The sequence below is a fragment of the Hibiscus syriacus genome, unplaced genomic scaffold (assembly GCF_006381635.1).
Source record: "Hibiscus syriacus cultivar Baekdansim isolate YM2019G1 unplaced genomic scaffold, ASM638163v2 tig00002226_pilon, whole genome shotgun sequence".
Lineage (NCBI taxonomy): Eukaryota > Viridiplantae > Streptophyta > Magnoliopsida > Malvales > Malvaceae > Hibiscus > Hibiscus syriacus.
Genome location: NW_024061916.1, coordinates 116,277 through 132,545, shown reverse-complemented (window position 1 = coordinate 132,545; position 16,269 = coordinate 116,277). Strand labels below are relative to the sequence as shown.

At 38.5% G+C, this 16,269-nt stretch overlaps 1 pseudogene; it reads right to left on the bottom strand.

Annotated features, from left to right (window-relative positions):
* Positions 1-5,471: 5,471 nt before the first annotated feature.
* LOC120138429 lies at positions 5,472-10,374 on the bottom strand (annotated as a pseudogene).
* Between the last annotated feature and the right edge of the window lie 5,895 nt (positions 10,375-16,269).

Genomic DNA, 16,269 nt, shown 5'->3' with positions numbered 1-16,269 from the left:
GGAAAGAACTCGTCCTCGAGTTCAGAGTAGTGTCATCAGGATCCACAACAATGACTCAGGTGCTTCACATTAAAGACATCAGAAGTCTTCAAGTGACTGGGAAGTCGCAACCTGTAAGCATTATCATTGATCTTCTGCACGACCTCACAAGGTCCATCTTCGATCCTTAAGCTTATTATACTCACCAACAGGAAACGATCACGAGTTAATACAGCCCAAAACAAAATCACCAACATCAAAAAGTACCTGACGATGATTGTCGACCCGAGTCTTGTACTTGGTATTGCTCTCATGAATGGTCTTTCACCTGCTCATGGATACCCCGAAGATACTTTGCCATCTCATCTGCTTTTAGGACTGAAACGTCCTATACGTGGAATAGGGGCTAAGTCCAACACCCCCGATGGGTTCTGACCATAGACAATCTCAAATGGGCTTAAACCTGTGGTTCTGTTTTTTGATCTGTTGTAGGCAAATGCTGCCTGAGGCAATGCCAAATCCCACTGCTTCGGCTTCGTTCCTGCCAAACACCTTAAAAGGTTTCCCAAACTTCGGTTCACCACCTCAGTCTGGCCATCCGTCTGGGGGTGGTAGGCGCTACTGAAATTCAACTGCGTTCCCAGTTTCCCCCACAGGCTCTTCCAGAATGACTGATGAACTTAGTATCACGATCTGAAGTGATGGATCGAGGAACACCATGTAAACGCACAATCTCCTTGAAATAGAGATGGGCAATCCGGTCAGCATCCATAGTCTTTCTGCAAGCTACAAAATGAGCCATCTTGGAAAACCTGTCAACCACAACAAAGATAGAATCAGAGGCCCTTTGGGTGCGGGGTAAGCCTAGTACAAAATCCATGCTGACATCGAACCAAGGAGCTTCAGGAACAGGTAAGGGAGTGTACAATCCCGCATTGGTGAGAACTCCCTTAGATCGCTGGCACACATAACAACCGGTCCACATAATGGGCCACATCACTAGTCACTTGGGCCAATAAAATTCAGAGAGATAAGGGCCAATGTCTTATCTCGGCCAAAGTGTCCCTCATTATGGAGTCACTTATAATTTGCTGCCTCAATGACAATCTGGAATGCACAATTGTAATCCACGAAACAGATACCCATTATGCAAACACAAATCATGACGGTGACCCTCAGTTACCTCCTGAAATATCCTTCCAAAGGAAGGATCAGCTGCATACATATCTGTGAACGTCTCAAATCCTGCAACTTTAGTACTCATGGTGGTGAGAAGTAAGGTACGACGGCTCAGGGCATCTGCGACGCGGTTCAAACTCCCTGCTTGGTGCCTCAGCGTAAAAGTGAATTCTTGCAAGTATGCTACCCACTTGGCATGACGTCTACTCAGCTTGTGTTGGCCATTGATGTACTTCAAGGCCTCATGATCGGTAAACAGAATAAACTCCTTCTGTACTAGTGTGACGCCCAATGCTTCAGGGACTGAACTATGGCATAGAACTCAGATCATAAGTGGAATAATTTTTCTTTGATCCCGATAGCTTCTCACTGAAAAAAGCAACCGGACGACCTGCCTGACTCAGACACCACCAATGCCAACGCCAGATGCATCACAATTTACCTCGAACACTTTGTCAAAATCTGGAAGTGCCAAAACTGGAGCCTCGGTCATCTTCTGCTTGACAGTTGAAAACTGGCTCTGCCTCCTCAGACCACTGGAAATCACGCCCTTTGAGGCACTCTGTGATAGGGGCGATCAGAGTACTGAAATTTCTAATGAATCGACGGTAAAAAGACGCCAAGCCATGGAAACTTCGGATGTCATGTAATTCTTGGTCTGGGCCACTCCAAGACTGCATCTATTTTTGACTGATCTGCATGAACACCATCAGTAGACACAACAAACCAAGAAAAGTCACAGAAGTAGTGAAGAAAGAACACTTCTTTGATTGACAAACAAGCACTCCCGTTTTCAGCATCTCAAAAACAGCACGGAGGTGATCGAAGTGGAAGTCCATGTCGGACTATAACGAGGATATCATCGAAGTAAACTACAACAAATTTCCCCATAAAAGGCCGCAAGACCTGATGCATAAATCTCATGAATGTACTGGGCGCATTGGATAACCCAAAAGGCATGACCATCCACTCATACAACCCTTGTGGCGTTTTAAACGCCGTCTTCCACTCATCTCCAGGCCTTATTCTGATTTGGTGGTAGCCGCTCTTAAGGTCAATTTTGAGAAGATCTTAGAACCAGATAGCTGATCCAACATATCATCTAGACGGGGAATTGGAAACCGGTACTTCACTGTAATTCTGTTGATCTCGGCTGTCAACACACATACGCCAAGAACCATCTTCTTTTGGCACTAACAGAGCAGGGACTGCACATGGGCTCATACTCTCTCGGATATAGCCCCTCTCCAACAAACTCTTCCACCTGTCGCTGCAACTCTTCGGCCTCCTTGGACTGAGGCGATATGCTGGTCGATTTGGCAAACTGACCCAGGAACAAGGTCAATTGATGAATATCCCTCATAGGTGGTAGTCCAGGAGGAAGATCCTCTGGCATCAAGTTAGAGAATTCTGCTAGCAACCGCTGCACCTCTACTGGTAAATCTGTATCAGTCTACTGCATTGTTCTCGCAAGGTAGCAAGGCATAGACCACGTCGCCATGCTCAATCTCATCTAAAAACCTGGACATAGAAAGCAGATTAGTATTATGGGTTACTGGGGTAGGAGTAAGTCCTTCCCGCCGGGTGCCAACACAATCTTTTTTCCTTGTGCTAAGGGAATATGTATTCTTCCGTCCATCATGAATGACACTGCGATCATACTGCCAAGGTCGACCCAACAATATATGACACGCATCCATAGACACAAACATCACACCAGGCATTATCAAAATATTTTCTACCAATTGAAAAGACACCAGGCATCGCCTATCAACGTTACCTCACTGTCTTATTTAGCCATGACAACTTGTATGGCTTAGGATGACGGTCGTCTTCAACTGCAATTTCTGGACAACCTCCTCGGACACTACATTCTCACAACTGCCGCTGTCAATGATCATTTTGCAGACTTTATCTGCAACTGTGCAAGTCGTGTGGAAAATATTGGTTCTCAACCAATCGTCCCCTGAATCGCCCTTGGGGGTAAGTAGACTCTTGCGAACGACCAGAGTCTCATGACCATCTCCATATAGCACATATCAGTCTCATCATCGTCATACACGGGTTCGCCAATCTCCTCATTCTCGTCTTCCACGTTTTCCTCAATCAACAAATTTTTGCCCTTTTGACTAGCAGGCTTCCTGCAATCAGTCGCCCTATGCCCTTGTTCACCACAACGAAAACATCTAATAGTAGGGTTAGAATTACCCTGCGGTGGCTGCTGAGCAGGACGGGACTCTTGAGGGCGAACTGGTCGACTGTTGTGATCGCTCCTGATCACTGGTCTCCTGTTTTGCTGTTTTTCAACAGCAAGTGCACGCTGGTATGCTTCCGAAACACTCCACAATGAATGAAGGCTGAGGACATCTTGCAAGGGCTGGCGTAAACCCCCCAAATATCGCGCCACCATCTGCTCCTCCGTCTCAGATAAATCGTTCCGGGCGACCAATTGGTAAAATCCTCCGTGTAATCATCGACTGATCGCGCGCCCTGCCTCAACGCATGAAGTCGCTGAAATAAGGTTTGCGTGTAGCCGAAGGGAAGGAAGTGGCCCTTCATCTTCTTTTTCATCTTCTCCCAATCAGTGATCTTGGCTTTGCCCTGTCTTTCTCGTGAAACGTCGTAACTGTTCCCACCACGCAGATGCTCTGCCCTTGAGTTTGATGGCGATCAGTTTCACTTTCACACGATCGGGGACTTCCTTATATTCAAAAATACGCTCCACTTCATTAATCCAATCCACGAATCCCTCGGCCTGTAATGTACCAGAAAACTCAGGGAGATCGACCCGAAAACCGAGGTCTCCATGACGCTCCTCCCGACCACGGTGCTCCCGGAATCCTGCGCCCCGGAATCCTGCGCGATTGTGATATGGGTTTTCGAAAGTGGAATTTGTATCGTGATCAGAGGCCTCACGATCCTCTAAATCCTGCGCCGCTAGGCGCTGGGTTAATTCTGCTCTGCCTCTGCAAATCCGCAATCATCACATCCTGAACGCTGCGATCACGGCGTTGGGCTTCCTCATTCGGAACCTGCTCACGACGACCACGACCACGACCTCCAGCCATTGAACTGGTGAAATTTCCCAAGAAGATGTTGAAGCTCTGATACCAACTGACGCCAGACAGAATAGTGATTATCCTGTAGGCTAGCTCCGACAGACGATTCACAAGAGAAAATTCGCCCAAAACCAGAGAAAAAAGTCTCTAGGGTTTAATAAAATATTATAAAATCAATAACTGTCAAAAGCAGTCCACAAGCCGGACTGTTATAGCTAAAAAATCGTCTTTATTCGAATTTTGCCAAAAATAGCAAAAATCGTATTATTCGAATTTTGCCAAAAATAGCAAATCCCGAAAATCACTCTAAATTGAAATTCGAAAAAAATAAGCAATCTCCCAAAAATCCGGTCTAAATCGATTTAAATTGACTTCCTAATTAACAATCGAAATATTACCATAAATAGTAAAAAAATAACTAAATCTAGTGATTCGGAGGGGAAAACGGCAGAATTGAGGTTGAAAAAAAGGCCACATGGAGCGTAGCTCAATGTGGAGAGCGTGCGCGTCGAAAGAGCTTCCGGATGGGTCTTATGCGCGATTCTGACACCTGTAGCCAAAGTTATGGCCAAAAGACTGAAACATACTCAAAACGACCCCAATAAGGAACATGTCACAATCAATTCCCGCCTTTGCGCTGATCTGCCAACTCATGGTATCTCAGTGCCATCAACGTGCAATCTGACAGCTCAGCATCATCTGTCTCAGATCCCCCTGCATCAGAGTCGGAGAACCGTTCCATATTTTGGATTCAGGAATTGTACAACAAATCATTGATACATTTGATATTGCAGCAGAGCAAGAAGGTCCCGCTGCCGCCACAGGTCAAGAGACAGCAGTCGAGCAGGGAATGCTGCTGATCAAGGTGGTTCTACAGATGAAACCGTGGCCCCAATGGATATTTGAGGATACTAGAACGAGAGTCTCATCCATGTTAAGTAGTTGTAAACATTTATTGTATTGGATATTTCCTCTCCTTTTTCTTTTGTTTTTGCCTTATGCAAATTATCTTTTATTCTTGGTGTAAACATCCAAATGCTAGACCTGACCTGAAAAAACTACATTTAAATTTAGGATTAAGGATACTGGAACTTTTAAGTTTGCATCAATCTCAACTGGTTTAAGAAAGTTCAGATCAAGTTTGGGTATTCTTCTGATCTTTCATGCAGGAAATGACAATTTCATGATACCATTTAGATAAGATGAGGCTTTTGCCTCAGGTAACAAACGCTTAATATGAAGATTTAAGTCATTGCAAAGAAGATTCTATAGTATAACTCAGTGATGCTTTGACATGGCTTAGGTTGCCCTTTTCTCCAGGAAAATAAATAAATGTTAAATCCATAGCAAAAGTAAAAATCAATGCTTGCTTTGCTATGGAGACATCAGTTCCGGATACCGGGAAGTGGGAGACCCTTGTTCTGCATCTGCTTGTACATCTATTGCCAATTTTCCGGTGTTACCTCGCCCCCCCCCAAGTGAACGGATCACTGCATCACCACTACACGAACCCACTTTGCTACATTCCTCGAGAGATATCCCTAGACCAATCCATATAAGAAACCTCCAGCAAAGAGGTCCCCAGCTTCTGTGGCATCAAACGCTTTTGCCTCCCCGATAGATGGAACTTGGACAATCTGTCATAGAAGGAAACTTCAGTTTGCCCGTTTTCAAACTATTCATGTCATCCATAAAGGAAAACGCCAGTTCATGACTCTCAAATCAAGACATTTAGGGAACCATGAGTAATTTGGCCGTACTTTCCATGTTAAAGTACAAGGGCATCCCTAAATGGAGACATTATTAATCTCTAACCAAGTTAAAAACAGGAACGTACGAAAAACATCTGTTAGTTCACAAGTTTGTGAGTGGACAACCTCTTGTCCATGTCTAGCGATGCATCCGTTGGCCCCTAATGTAACCACAGCCCATCGACAATATTTGGACAGATATCCCAATGCAGCTTCAGGATCTGCATTTTTTTCACCCCTAAAGAAGTAAAAATAAAAAATATATATTTTTAACTACGCTGCAATTACAGCAACAATTTCTGAAGTCCGGGCAAATCATGAAGATGGACAGTAACAGCCACCTTAGCAATTCTGTTACTTCATCCTCATTGGCAAAGCAGAGTTCAATATCCCTTCGACTCCAGTAACCGTTGAAGAGGTTCTCTAAAATTCCGAACCATCTGAGTGAAGTCGCAGACTTTATAAGATAAAATGTTTCAACCAGAAAATGTTAAAGGTTGATCTGGACACTCATTTTCGTCCATTTTATTTATTATATATATATATATATATATATATTATATAGTTTGCAAACAGTGTTTGAAAATACGTATATAATATATAGTCTTTAAAAAATATTTTTGAAAACATATATTATATAGATTTTAAAACAATTTTTGAAATATATATATTATATAGTTTTGAAAATTAGTTTTTAAAAATATATATATTATATAGTTTTGAAAATTAGTTTTTAAAATACATATATTATATATTTTTTAAAGTTAGTTTTTAATATATATATATATAATATATATATATAGTTTTGAAAATTAGTTTTTAAAAATTATATATTATATAGTTTTGAAAATTATTTTTTAAAATATATATTATATGGTTTTGAAAATTATTTTTCTTTGTTTATTTATTTCATTTATTATTTATTATTTCTTTGTTTTTCTCGTTTCAAGTCCAGAGTTATTGTCTAATCAGTCCAAGAAAATGGGGCCTGAACCAGCCCAAACAGTTAGGGTTTTCACGCTTGAGACCAACGCCGCTCAATACGAAACCATTAGATCAGATGTGGATCAATGGCCAGGATTGCAAAGTAACTAGGGTTTGTTACGCGCAGCCGCACAGGAACCGTTGGATATGGTTGTCTGATCCAACAGCCAGAAATCCATCAGGAACAACCAAGCCACTGACAGACCGAAATCCTCGGCCAAATCGCAGGAAAATCGGAACCAAGGCCAACTGTTCAAGTACGACCACCGGGACTGAACCATCCCGAAAAATCGACGAGTACTCCACAATATTCGGGGACACAACGGTTGGTTACGGGGTTATAAAAGCCCCACAGGCAGAACCCATAGGGATACAGAACAACGGAGTGCCAATAGAACACACAGAATAACGGAGAGCCAACAGAACACACATAAGCCACGGCCAACGGCGACCATCATCAAACAGTACACAGAGAGAGTAAGCCGAGAACACAATAAACATCATCGAAGCCAAACACGGTCACAAGCAAAGCCAACCGTCAACATTACCAAGATAGTAAACCAAAAAACCCATCAAAGCAAAATACCCAAATACCACAACACAGAAAATCGAACAAAACAGTAAAGAAAATCATAAAAAGGAGAGCATCAACCGAAAAGGCGCCGAGGAGGGGAAAAGTCGTCGAAAAAGGGTGAGTATTAAACGGTTTTTTTTAGATCTACAGTTATTGGTGTTTACTTTAGAGACTTGGGGCTCAGTTTCGAGATCACGGTGACGAGGGAAGTATTTTGGGGCTAGATTGATGTTTTTCGGCCACCGATGGTGGCGGCCGACATAACGGCGATAGCGGTCGGCCTGGGGGCGATCTCCCTCCGACGAGGAGGGTTGAGAGAATCCTAAGTTCTCTCTCTCTTTACTTTTGGGAGAAGCAGCAAAATGAAAGGGAGAGTGTGAAAATGAGCTATGATCTGGGCTTATATAGTCCAATTGAAACGACGTCGTTTTTCCTAAGGACCGCTTGCTTATTTTCAACGCGTGGAGTAATTGCGTTTTGGACCCTCATCATTTTGTAATACTTTATTTCAGTCACTTAATCAAATTCCATTTTATTTTGTTTCAAGCACGCATGCTTAAATATTGATGTTCTGGTCACTAAAGTAAATTAACCTTTTTTTTATAATTTTTATTTTCAAAATTCAACCTTTTTATTTTTCTATTATTTCTATTTCGTTTTAATCTTTTATATTTTTTATCCTCTTATTTTTTATTATTATTTTTTTCTTTTCCAATTTATTTATTTAATTTTTTCCTCTCTGATTTTATGTTATTATTATTATTTATTTTATTTATTTGTTTTGATTTATTATTTTATTTTGTTTCTTATATTTATTTATTATTTTTCAATCTAACATTTTTCGACATTTTCTAGAGAAAATCCAATCAATCAAAGGTAAACAATTCGAACCAAATTTTTAAATTTCAACTTAAATTTTCAATTTTCGCGATTAAAGACAACCGAAGAATTAATTGGTACCGAAAAGGCGGTTCAAAGGTGCTAATCCTTCCTTGACCATAATCGACTCCCGAGCCCAACACATTTCTGGTACAACGTAGATCAGGTAAGATGGTGTCCGACCCACCTAAATTCGTTTTAAAGTGGTCGGTGGCGACTCTAACCCAAATCAATTCAAGTCGAAACCCAATTCCGAGGCTCAATCGAAAGACGGTTCCGACGGTTGAAAAAGACAATAATGGAGGATTGAGGACCTTACTATAGACTGTCAAATTTACTCTGCATAAAATCTCATTCAGCCTTGGGGAAAACATAAAAGGTTCAATAAAATTACCTCAAAACTGGCCAAATCCAAAGAGACAAAAACACCCTCTGGTTTGGCAATCCTTATAGCTGCTTGAATAACTTCCAAATTGAATATCCCATATCTCATGACCAACCACTGCAAAAGAAAGATATACCATTAAGTTGAATTCTCAGCAACAAAACCAGCGGCCAAGAACTAAATGATGTGATGTGGTAAAAAAGTGCACATTATACATAGGGGTCGTTAAAAAAATGACCAAAAGAATAGATAATCAGCTAAAAGAGAATCCAAGAGAACAAGGCTCCTTGGTCACCTTAGAACCACTAAAGTCATCCTTGGTCAATTCATCCCCCTGAAAAGCAATGGGGAATAAAATCGATTGTAAGTTTGTATTTAGCAGGGAATCGACGCTAATCCTTTAAATCAATGAAGAAGAGGTTAAAACTATTAAACAAAACCGGGTCGGGTGGACTGTATTGTGACATTCACCTGAACTTTTACAGCAGTCGATAGGCAAGGGCGCATTGCTCTATTGCTGTATGCATCAACTAGGCAAACCCACTGCATCATGTCATATTCACCAAGTACGTATCAGCACTAACCACTCAAAGCACATTTAAATTTCGTAGAAATTGTATCGTGAAGACCACCCGAGTTGTCGGTCCTTTCTTCTTTCACAATCTCGAAACATTAACTCCAGTTATGTTTATGTTACTTACAAACAATTGACCTTGCTCATCATCCCCATAGGCACCAATCATTCCACTGTTAATCCCGAAGCCAGAGCTAAGTCCACAAATAGTATTTGCAACACTTCCCCAGCCATGATATTCATAGAAGAAGGCTCGTCAATTGAAGCAATGATGTACTTCTTCAGCTACCTTAATATATGCTCAAGCTCCTTGATTTCCACCTACATAACAGGGCAAATCCACTGTCATCAAACAACCAAAGAACCTCGTTCCCATGATATATCCGAATCCTCATGCTCATCCAACAAGAAAAACAATTTAAAAAATTTCAGTTCGTTTAGTTATGACAAAGCCACCACAAACATTAACAATCAATTTAAAAGAATAAAAATAAAATCTAAGCCATTACTCTCAAACAAAAGAAAACAGGTATACATTTTTAAGCCTTTTCATAGCCCATAACATAGCAGAAAGAGGGTAAAAAACTGAATAAAAGTTGGGTAATCTTGATGAGAAAAACCCAGAAATTGTACCGAAGAACATAACATTAACCCAGAAACCGGCAAGTAAGAACAGATTAGTAAAAAGGAACAGAAAAAAGAAGATAAGAACTTACTATAAAGGGTAGCTAAAGGGAAAAAGGAAATACCGGAATAGAGCCACCACGTTCGCCGGGAATTTGATTGAGCAAGGACCAATCGACACGAGCCACATGATCAATGAGGGCAGCTGGCTGCTGTCCCAGTATAAGGGGAGCCTTGGCCTCCCCGTTCTTAACCAATGTTTCTGCTCCCATAGTGTTATCCGGCGGTAGCTTTTGGCGACTCCCTCAAAAGGTTCCTATTAAGGAGTAGTGTCAGCTCTAAAGGATTTTGTTGCAGTGAATATACGAGTATTATACAGGCAAAAACCCGGCCGAACATGCACACTCGGCACTGCAGCAGGTGGGGAAGGTGCTGCTTTTCCACTGGTCACTACCCCTCAGCGCCCCCCATTGGTTCATTCGGCCACTTTTTTTTATCTACCTTTTGTTTTCCTTTACTAATTTATACTACTTTGATTAATACTCTAATGATTGCTGAATCCATTGTTGGGATGTTTGAGTTTGTCGGTAAAGATCTACTTGAACTTGACTTGTTATTGTAAGATGTCGGTCCTATAAATTTGATTCACGTTGGGAAACTTTTTCTTTTTAGCTCATAAAAGAGCATATATAAAATTTGATTATGGGTTTTTCTTCTTTTTTTTTTATTGATGAAGATGAATCTTTGCTGTGGAGTGATAATTATGAATGATTTGACTATTGGGCAGTGAAGTTGCCAAAGCAACTGTTTCTCTCTGCTAGTAGAATCTCAATTCATGGGGAATGTCTCAGGAAAGGCGGGTTAATATACGGCTAATATACAGCATTACCGGATACATTAAAATGTATTTAATAAATTCGGTTTAGCGGTACCTATTATGTTGACAACTAATAATGTTTTAGGTAGAAAATGAAAAACTATTAAAAATTTGGTAACCGGTAAACTTTGGTTATCGGTAAGTATCTATCCTTTTTATAAAAGTGTCCATACTTTTAACATATCAAGTAAATTTTACCGGTTTTGTCATAATGAATCTGGTTTTGTCATATTTTTACCTGTTATATTGTAAATTATCTATCCTTTTTATAAAAGTGTCCATACTTATTTCACTGTGAAAATATATTTATTATCTTTAGTTAATATTGTTAAATTTAAAATCTAAATAATATTTTATAAATATCAAAACAATCAAATAATTTTTTGTGTAAATGAAATTATTAAATTAATATTGTAGGTGGAAAACATGAAACACTATTAAAAAAATTGAAACATAAATTACATAACTTTCAAAAAAGTATATATCATTTTTATAAAAATCCATACTTATTTCACTGTTGAAAACATATTTATATTATATTTGGTTAATATTGTTAAATTTAAATTCTAAATAATATTTATAAAATATCAAAACAATCAAATAAAATTTTGTGTAAATTAAATTATTAAATTAATATTGTAGGTGGAAAACATAAAACACTATTAAATAAATTGAAACATAAATTACATAACTTTAAAAGCAGTTTTAAATCCTAAAAAGTGTCGATACTTTTAAGAAATATCGATCCAAAACGATATACCAGGTAAAATATGATAAAACCGGTAACAAAATAAAACCGGTAAATTAAAAGTGTCGATACGTTATATAAGGATCGACACTTTGTGAATTTAAAAGAGAAGCAGTTATAGCGCCTATAATGTGTCGATACTTTAAAAAAAAATATCGATCCACAACGATTAACAGGTAAAAATATGATAAACCGGTATCAAAAGATAAAAACGGTAAAATGATACCGGATATATTGAAAGTGTCGATACTTTCGTAAGTACGTGTAATAAATTATCGACACTTCAAAGAAATAGGTAATTATCCTTTCGAAAGTATCGACACCTGACATAAAGTATCGACACTTTTGTATTTGTATCGATTAAATATAAATACATATCCGATGAAAATATAGCTAAATATCCTCTGAAAATAGATAGAACGGACGAGTTTTTGAAATCGAAGAGTAATTGTTGCTGGCATTTCAGAAGGCGTTTCTAAAGCGAAGTTTTGTTTGTTGTTGCTGCAGTCGAATCGAAAAGTATGTGTCGAAACCCTAATTTTTTATTATTACAGTAATCGCGATAGGGTTTTTTATGTGTGTTTGGGGTTTTGGAGTAAGGAAGCATTTGGGACCGATTGCAGGTAGAAATAGATATTCAAGGAAAACGATAAATGTCGATACTTTTATTAAATATTAGGTAGAAAATGATATTATAGGTTGTATAAATGTGCCGACCATTTTGGTGTGGCCATTCAAATTCTTTTGAAGAAAACCGTTTTACCACAAGAGTAGTTATCTATATTTGTATATTGAAAGTGTATGTAACAAAATAATTTGATTTGCGTAAACTGATATATGAAGGAAAATGGAGTCAATGGGTTGGAAAATTGTTGGTGGAGCAGATGACTTTGAAATTGAGGCCGAGACTCGAAAGCAACCAAAGGGTGGATATATGTACTTCTAGTAAGTATCAATGTCTTTTTGTTATTATTGTTGAAATGGTAATTGGATTAAAGTATCGATAAACTTTAAATTGATTACAAATTTTAAATGTTAACAGTATGGCCGAATGCAAAAGGATGAAGGGAGATGGCACACAGAGCGGTTCGGTATGTAAAATGAAATTGACATTGAGTAGTATTAGTATTTAGTGTTAATGTATTGATTAAGAACGTTATGTTTAATATTAGGTGAAAAAGATGTGAGGTCCAAATGGAATTCAATGAGTGATGCTGAAAAGGAACCTTACATCACACAGTCAAGGAATGATAGTAAAGAATACAAGAACGGAGGAAAGCACATGAAAATAAGGTATCATTAAACTTGTAATACGTTGATACAAAATATATAAGAACTATAACATTATATATTGTTAAAAAATGTAGAAGTTTCGACAAGATGCAGCATTAAAGGGTGAATTTATTAATTAAACACCTTAAGGAGAAGGGTCAGTTGAATGTGCTGGGAGAAATAGGTTTGGATCGTTGATCGGAGTAAGGGATCGACCTATTCGGAGGAATTGTGTCGATCCTTGATGGCACAATTTGACGTCAGTCAATGTATGGCTAAGTATGGTGATTATTCATTCCCTCTGGGGGTATCGACTGCTGCAGCCGTATTGGGGGTACAAAACAAAGGCAAAAGTGTTATAGAAGTCTGTAGGAGTAAGAACTGGAAAGCACTTGCCTCCAAATATGGTTGAATCATAAGGACATATACTGAAGTTGAAGAGGATATCAAAAGTGGATCTTACTTGGGGGATGAGCTGAAGGCCCGAGTTCTATTTACCTTGTCGGTATATTTCTTTGTCCAACGGGTGATACGTCAACGAACAAGGAATATGAAGCTCATTTGCGATGAAGGCTTGAAGGGTGAATTCAATTGGGCTGAATATATCCATTCGAGATTGATTGAATCAATTATCACCTTTAAAAAGGGCAGCCAGAGATACCTCAAAGGGTGCATAGCAATCTTAGAGGTAAATGAGTTGAATCACTTTTTGTGTTTTTATATAAAAATTCTAATTTTATTATATGCAGGTTGCACTATTCGTTTTTGGTCGGGCTGTGAGGCAGTGCCGGCTTATGAAAGAACCGGAGTGGCACGCATCCGTGCATGGGGGAAGGAAGAGGTGGTTAGAGTGATGGTGAAGTTGAAGTTGGATAGAGGGAAGAAGCAAGAAATGGTAATAAATGTAATTAAATAATATTAAGAATATAATCAATGTCTTAATATTGTAATTTAATTTTTTGAAGGTTATTGGCAAGGATGTAGAGGAGGCAGTGGAGGCAGAGGAGAAGAAAGGAGGGATGGTTGTATTGGGGGATGAAGGTGAGTGGGACGACGGTGAAGCAAAACAGAGTAACTTCGACATTTTGATGTCTGAATTGGCTGATATCAAAAAAATCCAATTTGAAATCATGCAAAGACAATCAAGAGTCGAAGAGAAACTTGATCAAGTCGTAGAGAAACTCGAGAGGCATAAGGGGTAGTGGAAGGAAAAATAGATGGAGTGGTGAAAGAAGTAGAGGTGTTGAGGGGTGAAGTGGTGAAAGAAGTTTCGGTGTTAAGGGGTGATATTAAGATGGTGACGGGAGAAAAATTTGAGGGAGTGGTGAAGGAGGTTGTTGATTTGAGGAGTGAACTTACGGGGGTGAAGGGGGTGGTTGATAATACTCGGATGAAGGAGCTCAATTGAAGGGTGAAATAAAAGATATGAAGAGCTATGTAGAAAAAAATACGATGAACTGAAATATAAGAAGAAAAAGGGAGGAGGAAGAAGAAGAGATGGAAGAAATGAGGAGGAAGGAGAGGCCCAATGTGCTTTATACACCGAGTGTCATAGCAGCAGTTTTGGATTCGGAATGTCCTGCACCCCAGAAGAAGAAGCAGAAGGTAAGTTTAATAAAAGAATACTTAATTGATTTTTATTATGTTGTTGTGACAAAAATTTGTATGCAAAATTGTAGGTTGAAAAAGCGGACATTCCAACCGGAATTGATGACATCGAAGCTGCAATTTGTGATTATTTATGGAATAGCGAGTTAGAATCGGGGTAAGTGAAATATATTGTTTTGTGAGTGATATTTAAATATTTCATGACAAGATATTAATCCTAATGATTCATACAGATATTCTGTATATCAATGGGAAATCAATTCGCTACTGTATACGACGTTGCAACGTTGAAGCCTACAGAATGGGTTGGCGGTGTGGTAAGTAGAAAGTAGAAAATAAATAAAACTTATTGAATATGTTCTGATTGTGTAATTAATTTTGTTAGGTTATCGATTTGCTCGCCTGGACCATATGCTACGATTCTCAAAAGTCACACCGGAGGATTGGCTACCTTCCATACCTCTTAGTGGTGAGTTAAATTAATAAATTTGAAAAGTAGTGTTATAGACGGTAAATTAATAATGTTTGTTGCGTAATTACAGCAACAGGCGTTGGAAGCCAACAATAAAGAAAGTGTTGAGAATATTTCTACCTTCTGGGGTGTCATATTGGATAACTATGTGAAATTCACCGACTGTGAGAAGGTAAGACACCATACCAATTGCAAATGATGTTTTCGGATATAGAATGTTGAATTTTGTCAAATTGGGTGTGAAATTTGTTGCAGATAATGATCACAATAAACTACCATAATTCACACTGGTATCTGTTGGTGTTGGATATGGTAGATCATGTTGTAACAATATATGATAGTATGTTTACAACTGAAGCAGCTAAACAGAGAGTGAAGGATGCTAAGAGATTGGTATGTATGTATGTATGAAAGGACATTATGTAAATTATAATGCATAATTTTTTTGGTGCATAACTTCTTCTATTTTAATGCAGATTAAAATATTAGATTCTTATAATAAGAAACGCATTTGGGTTGAGTCATGTGGATCTCTAGGAAAGTATCCCTTGAAAAACTTCAAATTTGTGGAGCATAAGAAGAATAAGCAATTGAATGGGTATGAGATGTTATCACAAATAGAAAGCTTAATTTATGCAGTATTCATCATAATTGACATGTGTGGTTTTCAAATTTTGTAACAGTATGATTGCGGCATGTATGTGATGATGTGGATGGAATCGATCGGTTCTACAGGGGCAACTGGTGATTTTGTAAGTGGATAGAAAAAATTGTTTGTGGTAAAATTGTTAAAAGTCGTAGATTGAATGCTGTAGTTGACAATACTTAACGTTCTGACAATTTGAATATAGGTTGTTGGAGACTGGGATCGATCGCGAGTATAAATGATCTCGTAAGCCACAATCAAAATGAACGAAGACAGGAGATAACAAAAGCCGCAATATTACATAAGAATAACAAAAGGATGCAATGATGTAAATGTCGAGTTAATTTTGTATAAGATTTATAATTTTGTATACGATTTATATTTTTTTATGTGAATATAATTATGAATGAGATGAGAAAAGTTAGCAGTATGTTGTTGTACATGTTTCTTATACACATTAAGGGTCATGTCGATACTAATAGTTTGTGTCGATATTTTTTTTCCAGAATGAATTAAAAACAAGGTGCATCAATAAAGTGTCGATCCATATATAAAAAGTGTCGATCCCAAAATCATCGAACCCAAAAGTATAATGTATGTAATTTTTAATCTAACCGGTACAATTATACCGGTTTTATGAGAGATAAGTCTAAATATG